At 45.5% G+C, this 16,329-nt stretch overlaps 2 pseudogenes; both read right to left on the bottom strand.

The window, feature by feature from the left end:
• Positions 1–413: 413 nt before the first annotated feature.
• On the bottom strand, positions 414–3,764 carry LOC129395881 (olfactory receptor 7E24-like; annotated as a pseudogene).
• A 6,708-nt stretch (positions 3,765–10,472) lies between these two features.
• Positions 10,473–13,298, bottom strand: LOC129395886 (putative gustatory receptor clone PTE01; annotated as a pseudogene).
• Between the last annotated feature and the right edge of the window lie 3,031 nt (positions 13,299–16,329).

Genomic DNA, 16,329 nt, shown 5'->3' with positions numbered 1-16,329 from the left:
TATTCGTAATATCCTAGGGGAATATTACTCCTGATGGCACAGGAGATGTACAGCATGTGTGTCAACTGCCTGTGTCATTATTCGTAATATCCTAGGGAGATGTTTCCTTGAATGGCACAAAGTGTGTGCAAAAGGTCACAGAAGGTGTACACCTTGTGATGTTATCTGCAATACCCTAGAAGGATGTTACTCCTCATATGTCACAGGGGTGTACACACTTTGATATTATTTGTAATCTCATGGAGAGATATGACTTCAAATATCACAGTGGATGTTCACACATAGTGTATACCCTGTGATATTCTTCGTAATATCCTAGGGAGATGCAACTCCTGATATTACAGTGCGTGTACCCGGTGTGTGTACACCCTTGATATGAGTCGTGATATCCAGGGTAAATATGACTCGTCATATCACACAGTGTGCACACCCTGTGATTTTTTCATTATATTTAAGGGAGATAGTGCTTCTAATATCACCGCGGGTGTACCCCATGTGTGTGTACTCTGTGACAGTATTTTTTACATCCTAGGGAGGTATCACTCGTAATGTCACAGTGGGTATTCACCCTGTGATATCATTCTTATTTGACCTTGCTGCCTTCTTTAACCCACCCTACAAAAGGAATGGAACAGATAAGAAGATATTGAGATGAGACTGTGCAGCCGTGCTGCCGCCGCCGGACACTTTTAATATCCCTGTTTCTCAGGCTGTAGATGAAGGCGTTCAGCATGGGAGTGACCACCGTGTACATCACTGAGGCCACTGCGCCTTTTCTCGGGGAAGATGACACATCTGAACCGAGGTACCCTCCAACGCCTCTTCCATAAAATCAGCAAACAACTGACAGGTGAGACCCACAGGTGGAGAAGGTTTCTACTTCCCACCTGATGAGGAAACCCTCAGAATGGAGGAAACAATTTTACAGTAAGAGAAAAGGCTCCCCGAGATGGGAAGAAAACCAAATACGGCAGCAGGGAAATACAGGTTGATGTTCCTGGTGAAGGTGTCACAACATGCAAGATGGGGGAGTTGAGAAGGTTCCCAGAAGAAATTAGGAATTTCCACATCCTTGAAGCAGGTCATTTGTAAGGCAATCAAGTTGTGCAGCTGGGAGTCTAAAAGCCTGAGGGGGGAAAAAAAAGAAAAAAAAACAAGGACAACAAATTTACGAAGCCACAGAAACATGGGTTCAAGATGGCTGAACGATATGGAGGGTGACAGATGGCTACAAACCGGCCATAGGCCATCACACTCAGGAGCATGTCTCTCTTCCATGCCTCCAAAAATGGCAAAGAGAGACATCTGAGTCAGGCAGCCTGCATAGGAGATGACTCTGCTGTGAGACTGGATGTCCACTATCATCTTGGGGACGGTGGTGGAGGTGAAACCGATGTCAGGCAAGGACAGGTTGGAGAGGAAGAAGTACATGGGGGTGTGGAGGTGGGAGTCAGGGCTGATGGCCAGGATGATGAGCAGGTTCCCCAGCACCGTGACCAGGCACATGGACAGGAACAGCCCAGCGACAACCGGCTGCAGTTCAGTATCCTCTGAGAGTTCGAGGAGGAGGAATATAGAGACATCTGTTCGACTCTGTGGGTCTGTATCGTTTGGATACAACCCTCTTTTGCCTGGAAGAGAGGGTTGAAAAATCGGAAACAAGTAAACCAATACCCAGCATTGTGTCTGCATTTTGGATAGAAGCAATTCACAAGTAATGTTTTCAGATTTCAGAGCAATCCACACTCAGCAATATTTTGTAGTTCTGACAAACTCAATTGCCTTATAATGCTTTCAACATCGATTGCTGTGTTATTCACATCTTGCTATAAACACCTGCCTTAGAGACACTAGCTTCAAGAACGTTCCAAGAACCAGATCATCATATATAACAAATTCGTAATTGCTAGAAAATACAGCCTATCTTTTCCGAAGGAAAAGATGTAATAAAACCATTGTCTTCACTTTAAGAAAAAGGTTATCCTAATTAAAGGAAATTAAGAACTCAAATATTTTATTTATTCTACTAGATTGATACAAATTCCCTTGATTTACAACATTTGTAAACACTGTATAACAGCTGAGACCATGCCATCTGGAAATGAAATGAAAGTTGATAGCTCATAAGCAGAAAATAGTTCTACATGCCAGTTAGGTCCTAGTGATTTCATCATTGTGTTTTCGGACTTTTCTCCTTGGAGAGAGTAATTGCTTACTCAAATCGGTGGGTCTTGTTTTAAAATTCATGGAAGCTCTAACTCCTGTCCTTAGCTTCGGTGGACTTAGAGTTTTCATCAGAAAGTTTGGCCGGATGCGGTGGCTCACGCCGGTAATCCAAGCACTTTGGGAGGCCGAGGAGGGCGGATCACGGGGTCAGGAGATCAAGACCATCCTGGCCAACATGGTGAAACCCCGCTTCTACTAAAAATACAAAAACGTTGCCCGGTATGGCGGCGCGCACCTATAGTCCCAGCTACTCGGGAGGCTGAGGCGGGAGAATGGCTTGAACCTGGGAGGCAGAGACTACGGTGAGCCGAAATCACACCACTGCACGCCAGCCTGGGCAACGAGAGCAAAACTCCGTGTTAAAAAAAAAAAAAAAAAAAAAGAATCAAGTAAGTCAAAGTCACGCTGATGACAGCCAATTTTGGTGAAGCAAGGAAGTGTCAATTCAATCCTTCACATATATTTGACTTTTGCTGTCTCCTGTGTGCCAAGCACGATACAGGCTCTGGGGAATCAGAAACCAAAGAGAATCACTTGTTCCTCTCCCAGTACTCAGTCCTTACTGAGAGAAGGACAAAATAAAATGTCATGTCTGGAATGCAGGGAAAGCAGAACTTCAGGTCACGGGATATTTCCGTTGAATTGTGTGGAGTTGAAGCTGAAAATCTTAAGGAATGTATCTAAAATTCACTTTGCCTTTACTTTACGCATCCGTCACCTAGGGATCACGTAGCGGGCACCCACGATCAGCTTAATCATCACTCACTTCCATCGGATCAACTGGAAATCAAGTCAGATGAGAGTGCTGAGTCTCAGAGGATGGACATCTCACCCTTTGCCATACAGAGAAGTAGAAAGGGTGGTATTCAAAATTCATGGCCAGACTCGAAGTCCCCGGTACTATACTTCCTGGTCTTCCAACTTTCAAAAAGTTGTGGTTTTTTTTGGCTTTTGTTTTTCTTTTTGATGTTTTGAGATGGTGTCTCGTTCCGTTGCCCAGGCTGGAGTGCAGTGGAGTGATCTCGGCTCACCGCAACCTCTGCATCCCAGGTTCAAGCTATTCTCCTGCCTCAGCCTGCCAAGTAGCTGAGATGACAGGCGCCCCCGACTACGTCTGGCTCATTTTTTTCTATTTTGAGTAGAGACGTAGTTTCACCATGTTGGCCAGGCTGGTCTCGAATTCCTGACCTTGTGATTCGCCTGCCTCAGCCTCCCAAAGCGCTGGGATTACAGGCGTGAGCCACCGCTCCCAGCTTCCAAAAGTTTTAAGCAGAGCTCAGAGGTCTTAACCACAGGCACATCGGAGGAGCATTTTTGAAACGCTTTCCAGCTTCCTCAATAGGAATGGAAGCCAAACTCCGAACTGATGACTCCTTTGAGGAAGTCGAGAGCTGTACGGAAAGCCAGGAACAAGGGCAAGGGAGTGATGCGTCCCGAATGATCCTGTGCCAATTCTTTCTGGAATCGTCGATGTGATCTCAGCTGCCCTTTCCACACTTGACACAGTGATTGTGGCACCCATTGGTCTAGCTGTGGTCTCCAAGGATCCCCCAAAGGGAAGGGCACAGTGAGCAGGGGCATCCGCCTGAGTGACGAGGATTTGAGAGGGCAGGTTGGTTGAAGGGAGAGGACTGGCCAAATGCCATGTGTCTGGACCTAGATTGCCTGGTTCTAATTGGACTTCACCCTTTTTGACTTCATGATCTAGTACGAGTTATATGAAAAGGCGTTGCTCCTTTTCTAGTCTGTAAAATCATCCTGAAATGTGCACCAATAATGTGGAGACTATGCAGATGAAATGAAACAAGCTGCATAGAGCACAGAGCTCAGAGCCTGGCCTTTAGGAGGCCCTCAGTAAGGGTTCATGATGCCATGGTGTCTGTCATCATCCTCTTTATCCTCATCATCACCTTCATAATCTTTTTGTTGTTGTTAGGGAATAGTTTAGAGGGACTGATTCCCTGCTATCATGGGTGAGATGTCTATGAAAAGGACAACCAGTGGGGGAGGAAAGCAAAATTTTGTATAAGATTTCTGAGACCCCCAGCACAACCAAGAACAGAAACTCCACAGTCTGCGGAGCGGACAGTTTGCACATTGGTCTCCTCCCATCTGCCCACCGCACTCTCCTGTTTGTCCTGAGGATGAGGAAACCAAACAAGGCTCCCGACCGTCCCTCAGCACTCACTTGAATGGGTGGCCTGCGCCTCCACACCTGTGAGTATTTCTAGTCGGGTGGAATGAGAGACTGAGGAAAGAAATAAGACACAGAGACAAAGTATAAACAACAGTGAGCCCAGGGGACTGGCGTTCAGCATACCAAGGATCTGCAATTGCACCGGCCTCTGAGTTCCCTCAGTTTTTACTGATTATTATTTTTATTATTTTAGCAAAAAGGAATGTAGTAGGAGGGGAGGGTGATAATAAGGAGAAGGTCAGCAACCAACATGTGAGCAATAGAATCTATGTCATAATGAAGTTCACGGGAAGGTACTATGACTGGACGTGTACGTAAGTCAGATTTATGTTTCTCTCCACCCAAACATCTCAGTGGAGTAAAGAATAACAAGGCAGCATTGCTGCAAACCTGTCTCACCTCCCACTATAGGGCGGTTTTTCCCCCGTCTCAGAATTGAACAAATGTACAATCGGGTTTTATACCGAGACTTTCAGTTCCCAGGGGCAGGCGGGAGACAGTGGCCTTCCTCTCTCTCAACTGCAAGAGGCTTTCCTCTTTGACTAATCCACCTCAGCACAGACCCTTTACGGGGCTCGGGCTCGGGGACAGTCAGGTCTTTCTCCTCCCACGAGGCCACTTTTCAGACTATCACATGGGGAGAAACCTTGGACAATATGCCGCTTTCAAGGGCAGGGCTCCTTGCGGCTTTCCACAGTGTATCGCGCCCCTGGTTTATTGAGACTAGAGAATGGCGATGACTTTTACCAAGTGTACTGCTTGTTAACAAGGCACGTCCTGCACAGCCCTAGATCCCTTAAACCTTGATTTCATGCAACACATGTTTTTGTGAGCTTCAGGTTGGGTCAAAGTGGCTGGGGCAAAGCTACAGATTAACAACATCTCAGCAAAGCAATTGTTGAAAGTACAGGTCTTTCTCCAAATGGAGTCTCTTATGTCTTTCCTTTCTACGTAGACATAGTAAGAGTCTGATCTCTCTTTCTTTTCCCTACACTCACTGAACTGCCCTTCCCCTCTGCTGGGCCATGACCACGGAGAACAGGTCCACTGTCCTCTCTGTGTGGTGCACTATGGAGGCTCAGAGTCCGTCCTCAAGGCTGGCAAGAAGACACGGTGAGACGTGAGTCTCCTGATACAGGTGACGGGAGTGGAGCCCACAGGACTGGAACCTCACACTGCAGGGCTGGAGGCACAGAATGACTATTTACCATTCTGTGGCATGGGGGTCTCAAGGCACAGAGCTCCTCATTAGCCAAAGTCGCCCAAGTTCCCCAACCTCTAAGGATTTCCTCATAATATTGCAAGCAGGAGAAGAGGAAAGTGAGTGTCCATAGAAGCATTGGGGCTCTTCCTCTAATCAGGAGAAAGCTGGTGTGTATTCTTCGCTTCTTTATTTTCTTTTTAAAGGTCCAATTGCTTTAATTTTCATCTTTTATTATCGGAAAATATACCACGTAAAAATATTAAAAATTATAAATATATATTAGTTCATATAGAATGGCCAGTATAAACATTTACAATTTCCACTCTTTTTCAGTTTAAAGTTTAATGACATTAAGTACATTCACATTGTTTAGCAACCATCACCGCCATCGTCTCAGTTTTATCTTTCAAAATGGAAATTCCACCCATTCACCAACCTCTCCATTCCTCTCTCTCGCTCACCCCTGGGGGCCACCTTTCTAGTTTGCAACTCTATGAGTTTAACTACTTTAGACACTTCATAGAAAAGTGGAATCATACCGTGTTTATTTTTTTTTTGTTTTGGAGACAGAGTCTTTCTCTGTCACCCAGGCTGGAGTGCAGTGGCGTGATGTCACCTCACTGCAATCGCCACATCGTAGGTTCAAGCGATTCTTGTGTCTCAGTCTCCCGAGTAGCTGGGATTACAGGCGTGCGCCAGCATGCCCAGCTAATTTTTGGATTTTTAATAGAGACGAGCTTTCACCATATTGGCCAGGCTGGTCTCGAACTCCTGACCTGAAGTGATCCGCCTGGCTCAACCTCCCAAAGTGCTGGGGTTACAGGGATGAGCCACTGAACGTGGACCTGTTTATCCTTTTGGGATTTATTTATTTCACTGACGATAATGTCTTCAAGGTTCATCCATGTTGCGGCCTGCGTCAGAAGTGCCTGTCTGTTTTTTTTTTTGTTTTTTGTTTGTTCGTTTGACCTTGTTTTGTTTTGTGTTTCCATGGAGTCTCACTCTGTCGCACAGGCTGGAGTGCAGTGGCACAATCTGGGCTCACTGCAACCTCCGCCTCCCGGGTTCCAGCTATTCTTGTGCCTCAGCCTCCCGAGTAGTTGGGAATATAGGCACACGCCACCACGCTCGTCTCATTTTTTGCATTGTAAGTAGAGACAGGGTTTCCCCAAGATGGCCAGGCTGGTCTTGAATTCCCGACCTCAGGTGATCCGCCCATCTCGGTCTTCCAAGACGCTGCGATTACAGGCGTGAGCCACCGCACCGGCCAGAAATGCCTGCCTTTTGAAGGCTGAATAGTCTTCCATTGTATGAAGGAACTGCAGTGTGCTTTTTCATTCATCTGTCCACGAACCCTTGGGTTGCTTCCACATTTTGGCTGTTGTGAATAATGCTGCTATGAATATGGGTGTACACAAATCTGTCTTCCACTCCTGGCTTCTAATTCTTTTTGGTAGGTACCCACAAATGCAACTGTGGGAACATCTGATCATTCTGTTTCTAATTTTTCCAGTACACGCCATACTATTTTCCCCGTTCCTTCACGGTTTTACATTCCCTCCGATCAGATTCGAGCATTCCTACTTCCCTCTAGTCTCACCAATGCCTGTTTGTTTATCATATCCATCCTAATGTGTGGTATCACATTCTTGGTTTGATTTGTGCTTCCCTATGATGAGTGATTTTGAACATCATTTTAGATGCTTATTGGCCATTGCGATATCTTCTTTAGGGACACGTCTACTCGAGTCTTCTGACCATTGTTGATGGGATGCTTTGGGTTTCTTGTTGTTTAGTTCTAGCTGTTCTTTACATATGATGGATATCAGCCTGTTTTCAGATATATGCTTTGCAAATATTTTTCCTAATCCATGGGTAATCTTTTCCCTCAGTTTGCAGTGTTTTTTGCTGCACAAAAGTGTCTGTCATTTAGATGTAATCCAAGGAATCTAATTTTCTTTTGTTGCCTATGCTTTTGGTGTCATATCCCAGGGAACATTGCCCAATCTGCTGTCATGAAAGCGTGGCCAGTGTTTTCTTTTAGGTGTATCATACTTTTAGCGCTTGGGGTGAGGTCTCTGTTCCAGTTTGTGTTAATTTTTGCACCTGGTGTGACATAGAGTCCACCTTCATTCTTCTGCATGTAGAACTCAAGTTTCTCCAACATCATTTCTTGAAAAGGCTGCTTTTCCACCAATGAGCTTTCTTAGCACTCATGTGAAAAATCATGTGAACATATAGGTGAGAAGTTATTTCTGGGCTCCAAAACAAACAAACAACAACAGACAACAGATAAGGATACAGCATGGGCTGGTCGCGGTCGCTCAGGCTTGTAATCCCAGCACTTTGGGAGGCCGAGGCGGGCGAATCACCTGAGGTGAGGAGTTGAAGACCAGCCTGACAGACAGGGAGAAACCCCCGTCTCTACTAGAAATACAACATTAGCTGGGCGTGCTGGCGCATGCCTGTAATCCCAGCTACTCGGGAGGTGGAGGCAGGAGAATCGCTTGAACCCAGGAGGCAGAGATTGCGGTGAGCCAAGATTGCACCATGACACTCCAGCCTGGGCAACAAGAGCGCAACTCCATCTCAAAACAAAAAACAAAAAACCAGCATGATTTCAAGAGCAGAAAGAGAAGAGCTTAAAAACCATCATAATGAGAAAGTTAGGAAGTTTCTTACCAAAGCATCTGGAAATATGCAAGCAATTCTTGTGAACTAAAAGTTTCATACTGTACTATCAAACACTAGAACTCACTTATTCCATCTTTCTGTATTTCGGGACCTAATTATCCACTTATCTTCATTCCCCATCCCACCCCTTTTCTTCCTAGCGTCTGCTAGCCACCTTTATACTCTCCACCCTCCTGAGATTCCTTTTGTGTGTAGTTGTGTGATGGAGTCTCTTTCTGTTGCCCAGGTTGGAGTACACAGGCACAATCCGGGCTCACTACAAGCACCGCCTCCCGAGTTCAAGCTTTTCTTGGGCCTCAGCCCTCCGAGTAGCTGAGACTAGAGGCAAGCGTCACCACGCCCGGCTCATTGTTTGTGTTTTCCATAGAGATGGGGTTTCACCATGTTGGCCAGGCGGGTCTCGAACTCCTGGACTCAGGTGATCCATGCGACTCGGCCTCCCAGAGTGCTGGGATTACAGGCCTGAGCCACCACACCTGGCCAAGGTTTCCTTTTTTCTTCCTACATCCATTTTTTTGGCAGCGGAGAGGAGTTTCTTCCTCTTTAGGCTGAATAATACTTCATTGGATGTGTATACCACAGTTTCTTCATTGAAACAAATTTCTGAAGAGCAAATATTTTTAAAATGTCTCGGAATGTGAAACTTCAGGGATACTGTGCCCATTTTATTCTTTTCTATTTCCCATCTTATGTATATGCAAGTGTATACAAAGCAGCAATAAATGCGTGTATAAATCTATAACTTCAACAATTGTAAAATGTAAATGCTAAGTGGTGGCTGGGCACGGTCACTCATGCCTGTAATCCCAGCACTTTGGGAGGCGGAAGCTGGCGGATCATCTGAGGTCGGGAGTTCTGGACAAGTCTGACCAAAATGGAGAAAAACTGTCTCTATTAACAATACAAAAAAAAAAAAAAAATTAGGAATGGTAGCGCATGCCTGTAATCCCCGCTCCTTGGAAGGCTGAGTCAGGAGAATTTCTTGAATACGGGAGGCAGAGGTTGCAGTGAGCCGAGACCGTGCCATTGAACTTCAGCCTGGGCAACAAGAGTGAAACTCTGACTCAAAAAAAAGGAAAGTAAATAAATTGAAAATGCGAAATGGTAAGAAAAAACAGCATAATGAACATTTGTATGGTGTTGATGGAAAATGCATTTGAAGATAATAATTGAAGAAATCATATTACAATTAATTTCTGTTCTTACTCATTGGAGCTTGATGCCTCTAAAAACTTCATCATTGGAATCACCTCTGGTGCTTTAAAAAAAAAAAAAAATCCACATACTCACACAGATGCAAGGAAATGAGAATTTCAGGTATTGAGACCCAGGCCTCATCATTTCTAAGCTCCCCAGGTGATTTGACTCAAAGCCAAGATTGAGGAACGGCGACATGGATCTCTACACAGAACCTGCCTAAATAGATTCTCTGGAAGCAGTTTATAAAGAAATTCCACATGAACTGTGGAAGAGGACATGAATTTGATATACAGTATGTCCTCACTTAACATCTTTGAAAGTCTCTTGGAAACTTCACCTTGAAGCAAAATTATGTATAGTGAAACCACTTATGTTTCTTCCACAGTATAACTACACGACTTTGAACAGCCAATGCTGTTGGAGGACCTCCTGTACATTGTTTCCATAAAGTCAGTTTTCAGGGAATTCCAAAACGAAGTGAGGACTTCGTGTATATAAAAAGATGGTTGTGATTCCACCTGGATGACAGTGTTATTGCTCAGAAAGTAATAGAGGCCGCCTAGGTATAGAGGATTCTGTCATGAGGTTTCTGCTAAACCAAGGATCCCAGAATCCTCACCCATTCCAGTTAAAGGCATAACGAAGAAAGCAATATTCACAAAGGAAATGCAGAAAGGAATAAAATCCATCAAGCCACAAAAATAATGTGACTAAGGGGCAGGATTTGCAGATGTAGAGATTTAATGTGGTTGCCCTTTCTCACCCACACAAGAAAAAGGATGGAACAGATCATGAGATTCCACTATTCTGCTGCGCAGCCTCCGCAGGGCACTTTGTATGTCCCTGTTTCTCAGGCTGTAGATGAAAAGGTTCAGCATGGGGGTGACCACAGCCTACATCACTGACGCCACCACACCATTCCTGGGGGGTGGTGACACAGCTGAAGCCAGGTACACGCCAATGCCTGTTCCATAAAATCAGCAAACAACTGCTAGGTGAGAGCCACAGGTGAAGAAAGCTTTATACTTCCCATCTGACGATGAAATCCTTAGAATGGAGGGGACAATTTTATAGTAAGACAAAAGGATCCCTGAAATGGGAAGAAAACCAAACATAGTACTATCGAAATATATGAAAATGCTATTGATGACGCTGTCAGAACAAGCAAGTTTGAGAAGTTGAGAGGGGTCACAGACAAAATGAGAGATTTCCACAGTCTTGATAATGGTGAATTGTAACCCAATCCAACTATGCAGCTGGGAATCCAACAGGCTAAGGAAAAAGGACACCAAAATGAAGAAGACACAGAGGTGAGGATTCACGATGACTGGATAGTGCAGAGGGCGACAGATGGCTACAAAGCAGTCATAGGCCATCAAAGTCAGGAGCATGCCTTCTATACATGCAAAAATGACCAAGAAATACATCTGTGTCAGGCAGCCCGCATGAGAGATGACTTTGCTATGTGACTGCATGTCCACAATCATCTTGGGAACCGTGGCCGAGGTGAAACCCATGTCAGCCCAGCACAGGTTGGAGAGGAAGAGTTACGTGGGGGTGTGGAGGGGGGAGTCAGAGCTGACAGTCGGGATGCTTAGCAGGTTCCTCAGCACCGTGACCAGATACATGGACAGGGACAGGGACAGCAAAGCGAGGACTGGCTGCAGTTCTGGATCCTCTGAGAGTCCCAGGAGGAGGAATTCTCAGACACCTGTGAGATTCCGTGGCCCTGTGTGTCTTGGACACCTTGAGAAGGAAAGAGGATTGGAAAAATAAAAGATAAAAACGAGCCCTTAATGCTAGATGCAAGCAATTCACAAGGAACATCTTCACATTTGTGGGCCATACACCGCCAGCAATGATTCTCAGTTGTGACAATTCCAAAATCTCAGAATTATTACGTGATTTACGTTTTTGCTATTCAAGGCTTTCTGTACATACTACTTTAGAGAATATCCACTGGAGAATATTAGAAGACCAAAACGTCATATATAACAAATCCGTGATCTCAGTAAAATATGGCCTACTGTTTTCAGAAAAAATACAATGCAATGACAATGTCCTTCTCTCTTTCAGAAAAAGATCTCAGTCTAATTGAAAGAAATTAAGAAACCGTGAGATACACTCTACTTTATTCTGACACGGTGCTACAACTTCCATTGATGTAGAATATGTAAAAGGACGACACAAAGGCTAGGACCCCATTATCTGGAAACGAAATCGAACCTTATAATTCTCAATCGGAAGACCTTTTCACATGCCTGTTAGTTTTCATATTTGTTATCATCTTTCGGTTTTCTGACATCATTTCTTCATAAAAGGACACGCACACTCAAAAATGGGAGCTGTGTTTCCAAATGAATAAAATCTATAACTCTTGGCCCAGCACCATGGCTCACACCTGTAATCCCAGCACTTTGGGTGGCCGAGGCTGATGGATCACCGGAGGTTAGGAGTTCCAGACCAGCCTGGCCAACGTGGTGAAACCCCATCTCCAGTGAAAAAAAAAAAAAAAAAAAAAATAGCCGGGCGTGGTGGCGGGTAACCCTAGCTACTCGGGATGCTGAAGCTGGAGAATCCCTTAGAACCTGGAAGGCGGAAATTGGACACCCTGTGATGGGATTTTTGATATCCTAGGGTGATATTGCTCCTGACAGTAGAGTGGGCGTACACCCTGTGATATTATTTGTAATATCCTAGAAAGATATTGCTCCTAATATCACGGTGGCTCTACACCCTGTGATCTTAATTGTAATATCCTACAGAGATCTTACTCCTAATAATACAGTGGGTGTGCACCCTGTGATATTATTCATAATATATCACAGAGATACGACTCCTGATATCACAGTGAGTGTACACCATGTTGGTACACCATGTGATCTTATTTGTAACAACTTAGAAAAATATTACAGCTAATATCAAAGTGGGTGTACACCCTGCTATGTTATTTGTTATCTAGAAGGTAGATATTACTCCTAATATCACAGTGAGTGTACACCATGTGTGTACGGACTGTGAAATTATTCGTAATACCCTAGGAAGATATTACTCCTCATATCACAGTGGGTGTACACCGTGAGTGATTTTTTTTCTAATATCCCGCGGGTGAGAGGATGATATTGCTTCCAATATCACAGAAGGTGTACACCCGCCTGTGATATTGTTCCTAATATCCAGGGAAGGAGAGGATGACATTATTCGCAATATCACTGGGGCTGTACCACCTCCCGCCGGGATATTGTTCTTAGTATCTGGAGGTGGAGAGAATGATGTTACTCCCAATTTCACAGGGGGTGTACACCACCCCTGTTTGTAAACACCCCCTGTGATATGGTTCCAAATGGCCTGTGAAAGAGTAACCATGACTCCCATTATCGCGGGGGGTGTTCAGCCCTGATGATATTGTTTTCTAACATGCAGGGAAGGAGAGTATGCTATTACTCCCAATATCGCAGGGGTTGTACACCCTTTTGTGTTTTTGTGCCCAATATCCAGGAAAATAGAGGATGATATTACTCCCAATATGGAAGTAATTGTACAGCACCCCTGTGATATTCTTCCTAATATCCAGAAAGGAAAAGAATGATATTACTCCCACCAGTGTAGGAAACGTATACCCGCGCTGTGGTATCTTTCCCAGTATCCAGGTGGGGAGAGGATCATGTTACTTCCAATGTCGCAGGGTGTGTACAGCCCCTCTGTGATCTCATTGCTAACATCCAGGGTTGGGGAGGACGACATTACTCCCAATATCGCAGGGGGAGTACACCCCCCCGTGACCTTGTTAGTCATTTCCTGGGGGGAGAGGATGATCTTACTCCCAATATCGCAGGGGGTGTACACAACCCTATCATATTGTTCGTAACATCCAGAGCGAAAGAGGATGATATGACTCTCAATATCGCAGAGGGTGTACACCCCTCCTGTAATATTGTTCTGAATACCCTGGGAGGGAGAGGATAAAATTACATTGAATATCGCAGGGAATGTACACCCTCCCCCTCTGATACCCTTCCTAATGTCCAGGGGAAGAGAGGAAAATTTTACTCCCAATATCACAGAGGCAGGACACCCCACCCGTGATGTTGTTCCCAATATGCAACGGGGCAGAGGATGATACTACTCTCAATATCGCAGGGCTGTTCATATCCCCAGGGACATTTTTTCCTATTATCTAGGGGGAGATAATTCCATGACAGCAAAGGTTGCAGGGTCTGTACAACCCTTCCTGATATTGTTCCTAATATCCAGGGGGGAAGAGGATGATATCAAATATGAAAGTGGGTGTACATCCCCCACCCCTACGATATTGTTCTTAATAATCGTGAGGGGAGACGATGATATTACTCCAAATATCTCAGGGGTTGTTCACAACGCCCTGTGATATTGTTTCTGATATCCAGGGGGGGAGAAAATCATATTACTTCCAATATTGCAGGTGGTGTAAACCCCACCTGAAATATGGCACCGCATATCCAAAGAGGGAGAGGATGGTATTCATACCGATATCGAAGTGTGTGTACACGCCCCTTGTGCTATGGTTTTTAATATCCAGTGGGCGGGAGGATGATATTAGTCCCAACATCCCAGAGGGTGTACACTACCCCTGTGATATTGTCCCTAACTTCCAGAGGGGAGAGGATGATATCACTCCCAATATCTCAGAAGTTGTACATCCCCCGTGATATTGTTCGTCATATCCAGGGAGGCGCAGGATGACATTCCATTGAATTTCGCGACAGGCTTACACGCACAGTGTGATATTGTTCCTAATATCCAAGAAGGGAGAGGATGATATTACTCCCAATAAAGCAGTGGGTGTACATCACCCCTGTGTTATTGTCTCTAATATCCAGGGCCGGGGGAGTGGGGGAGAGGATAACATTCCCTCAAATTTAGCATTTGGTTTGACGCCCCTTGCTGTGTTGTTTTAAATATCCAGCGGGGAAGACAATAGTACTATTTTTGATAGTCCGATTCATCCGCTCCACCTTTCCGGAACTCTGAGGCTGGGAGGCAGCATGCAGTTTCCGTGTGATCCCCAATACCTTTGCCGTCTTCTGTATCAAGGCAGCCAAAAACGCAGGCCCGTTGTCTGAGCCGATCCCTAAAGGCCGTTGAAATCTAGGAATCAGATCATGAAGAAGCACAGGGGTTACTTCACGAGCTTTCTCAGTTCGTGTTGGATAGGCCTCCACCCACCCAGAGTAGGTACGCCCAGGAACTAGTACATCCTTGTTACCTCCACACTTTGACATCTCTGTGAAGTCCACCTGGAGACCTTCAAAGGGGGCTGCTCCATAAGCTCCTATGCCGGGCGGAACGGCTAGACCTTGCCTCGCATCATGCTGTCGGCAAGTAACACACCGCTGCCTCACCGTTTTGGCAAGGGCTGACAAAGGCGAGATGTAGCAATACCGGCCTAACAACTTTTCCAGTGACTCCTGACCTTGATGGGTGGTTTCTTGCACAGCCAGTATAACTGCAGCTCCTAGCAGCTGTGGCACAGCTGCTCTCCCAAGTGGTACGTGAATCCATCCTTCCTCCATCACTTGTCCTTCCCTCTACCTGGAGAAAGTCCTTTTCTTCTTTAGAAAAAGCAGATCCAAGATCAGGTGCTTGAGAGTGCACTGATGCCCAGACAGGGACAGATGCTGCTTTTCAAGCCTCTGAGTCAGCGCAGGAATTCCCCAAATCCAGCAAGATGGAAGCTCGCTGGTGTCCTCTGCAATGCCTAACTTCCACCTTGTGGGGTTTCCATACTGCTTCTAATCATTGAAAGATTTCTTGTTGATATTTTCTGTCTTTTCCCCCAGAGTTCAAAAGGTCCTTTTCTTTCTATCACGCTCCATGCACTTGAAGGGTTAAAAAGACATACGGAGAATCAGTGTAAATGTTGACAGTCTCACCCTCACTGAGTTCTAAGGCCCCAATGAAAGCAATGAGTTCAGCTTTCTGGGCTGATGTGGCCTGGGGCAGTGATCTGGCTTCAACAACAGTTTCCAGGGTTATCACTGCATACCCTGCACCTCTGTCTCCTTGGGGGTTGAAGAAGCTACTCCCATCCACGTATGGTTCCCAGTCTACTGATGCCCAAGCCTGGTCCCGGAGGTCAGGCCTGCTAGAGTCAATTGAGTACAACATTTCTACACAATCAGGCTCGACAGAGCTCTCTGATACCGGCAGCAATGTGGCGGGGTGTAGGGTGTTACAAACTTTAGTGGTTATACGGGGATTTTTACAGAGCAAAGTTTGGTACTTGGTGAGTCTGGCATTCGTTAGCAAATGATGTCCTTTAGTACTCATTAAAGTCACCACAGCACGGGAGGCATTTATGTTCAGGCTTTGCCCAAGAGTCAGCTTATTTGCTTCTTGTACTAGCAGAGCAGTTGCTGCCAAGGCCCTCCAACAGGGGGGGCATCCTTTAGAAACCCCGTCTAGTTGTTGAGAGAGGTAGGCCACCGGCCTCGGCCGGGGCCCCACAGTTTGGGTTCAAAGTCCAGCTGCCATCTTTTCTCTATTATGCATATAATGTTAAAGGCTTTGTCAGATCAGGTAGCCCCAGGGCTGGGGCTGCCAGAAGTTTTTCCTTTAACTCATGAAAGACTTGCTGTTGTTGGGATCCGCATTCCAAAGGTTCCCTGTCCCCACCCCCTTTGTGACTGCATACAAAGGCTTGGCTAATACTGCAAAGTTTGGGATCCACAGTCTACAAAACCCCACAGCTCCTAAGAATTCTCTCACCTGCCTTCAGATCTTAGGCTCCGCTAGATGGCAAATGACCTGCTTTCTTTCTGATCCCGGC

The sequence above is a fragment of the Pan paniscus genome, chromosome 7, assembly GCF_029289425.2.
Source record: "Pan paniscus chromosome 7, NHGRI_mPanPan1-v2.0_pri, whole genome shotgun sequence".
In the NCBI taxonomy this organism is placed as follows: Eukaryota; Metazoa; Chordata; class Mammalia; order Primates; family Hominidae; genus Pan; species Pan paniscus.
Note: the sequence above shows the minus strand (reverse complement) of the source record. Positions and strands in the feature narration are given on the sequence as shown.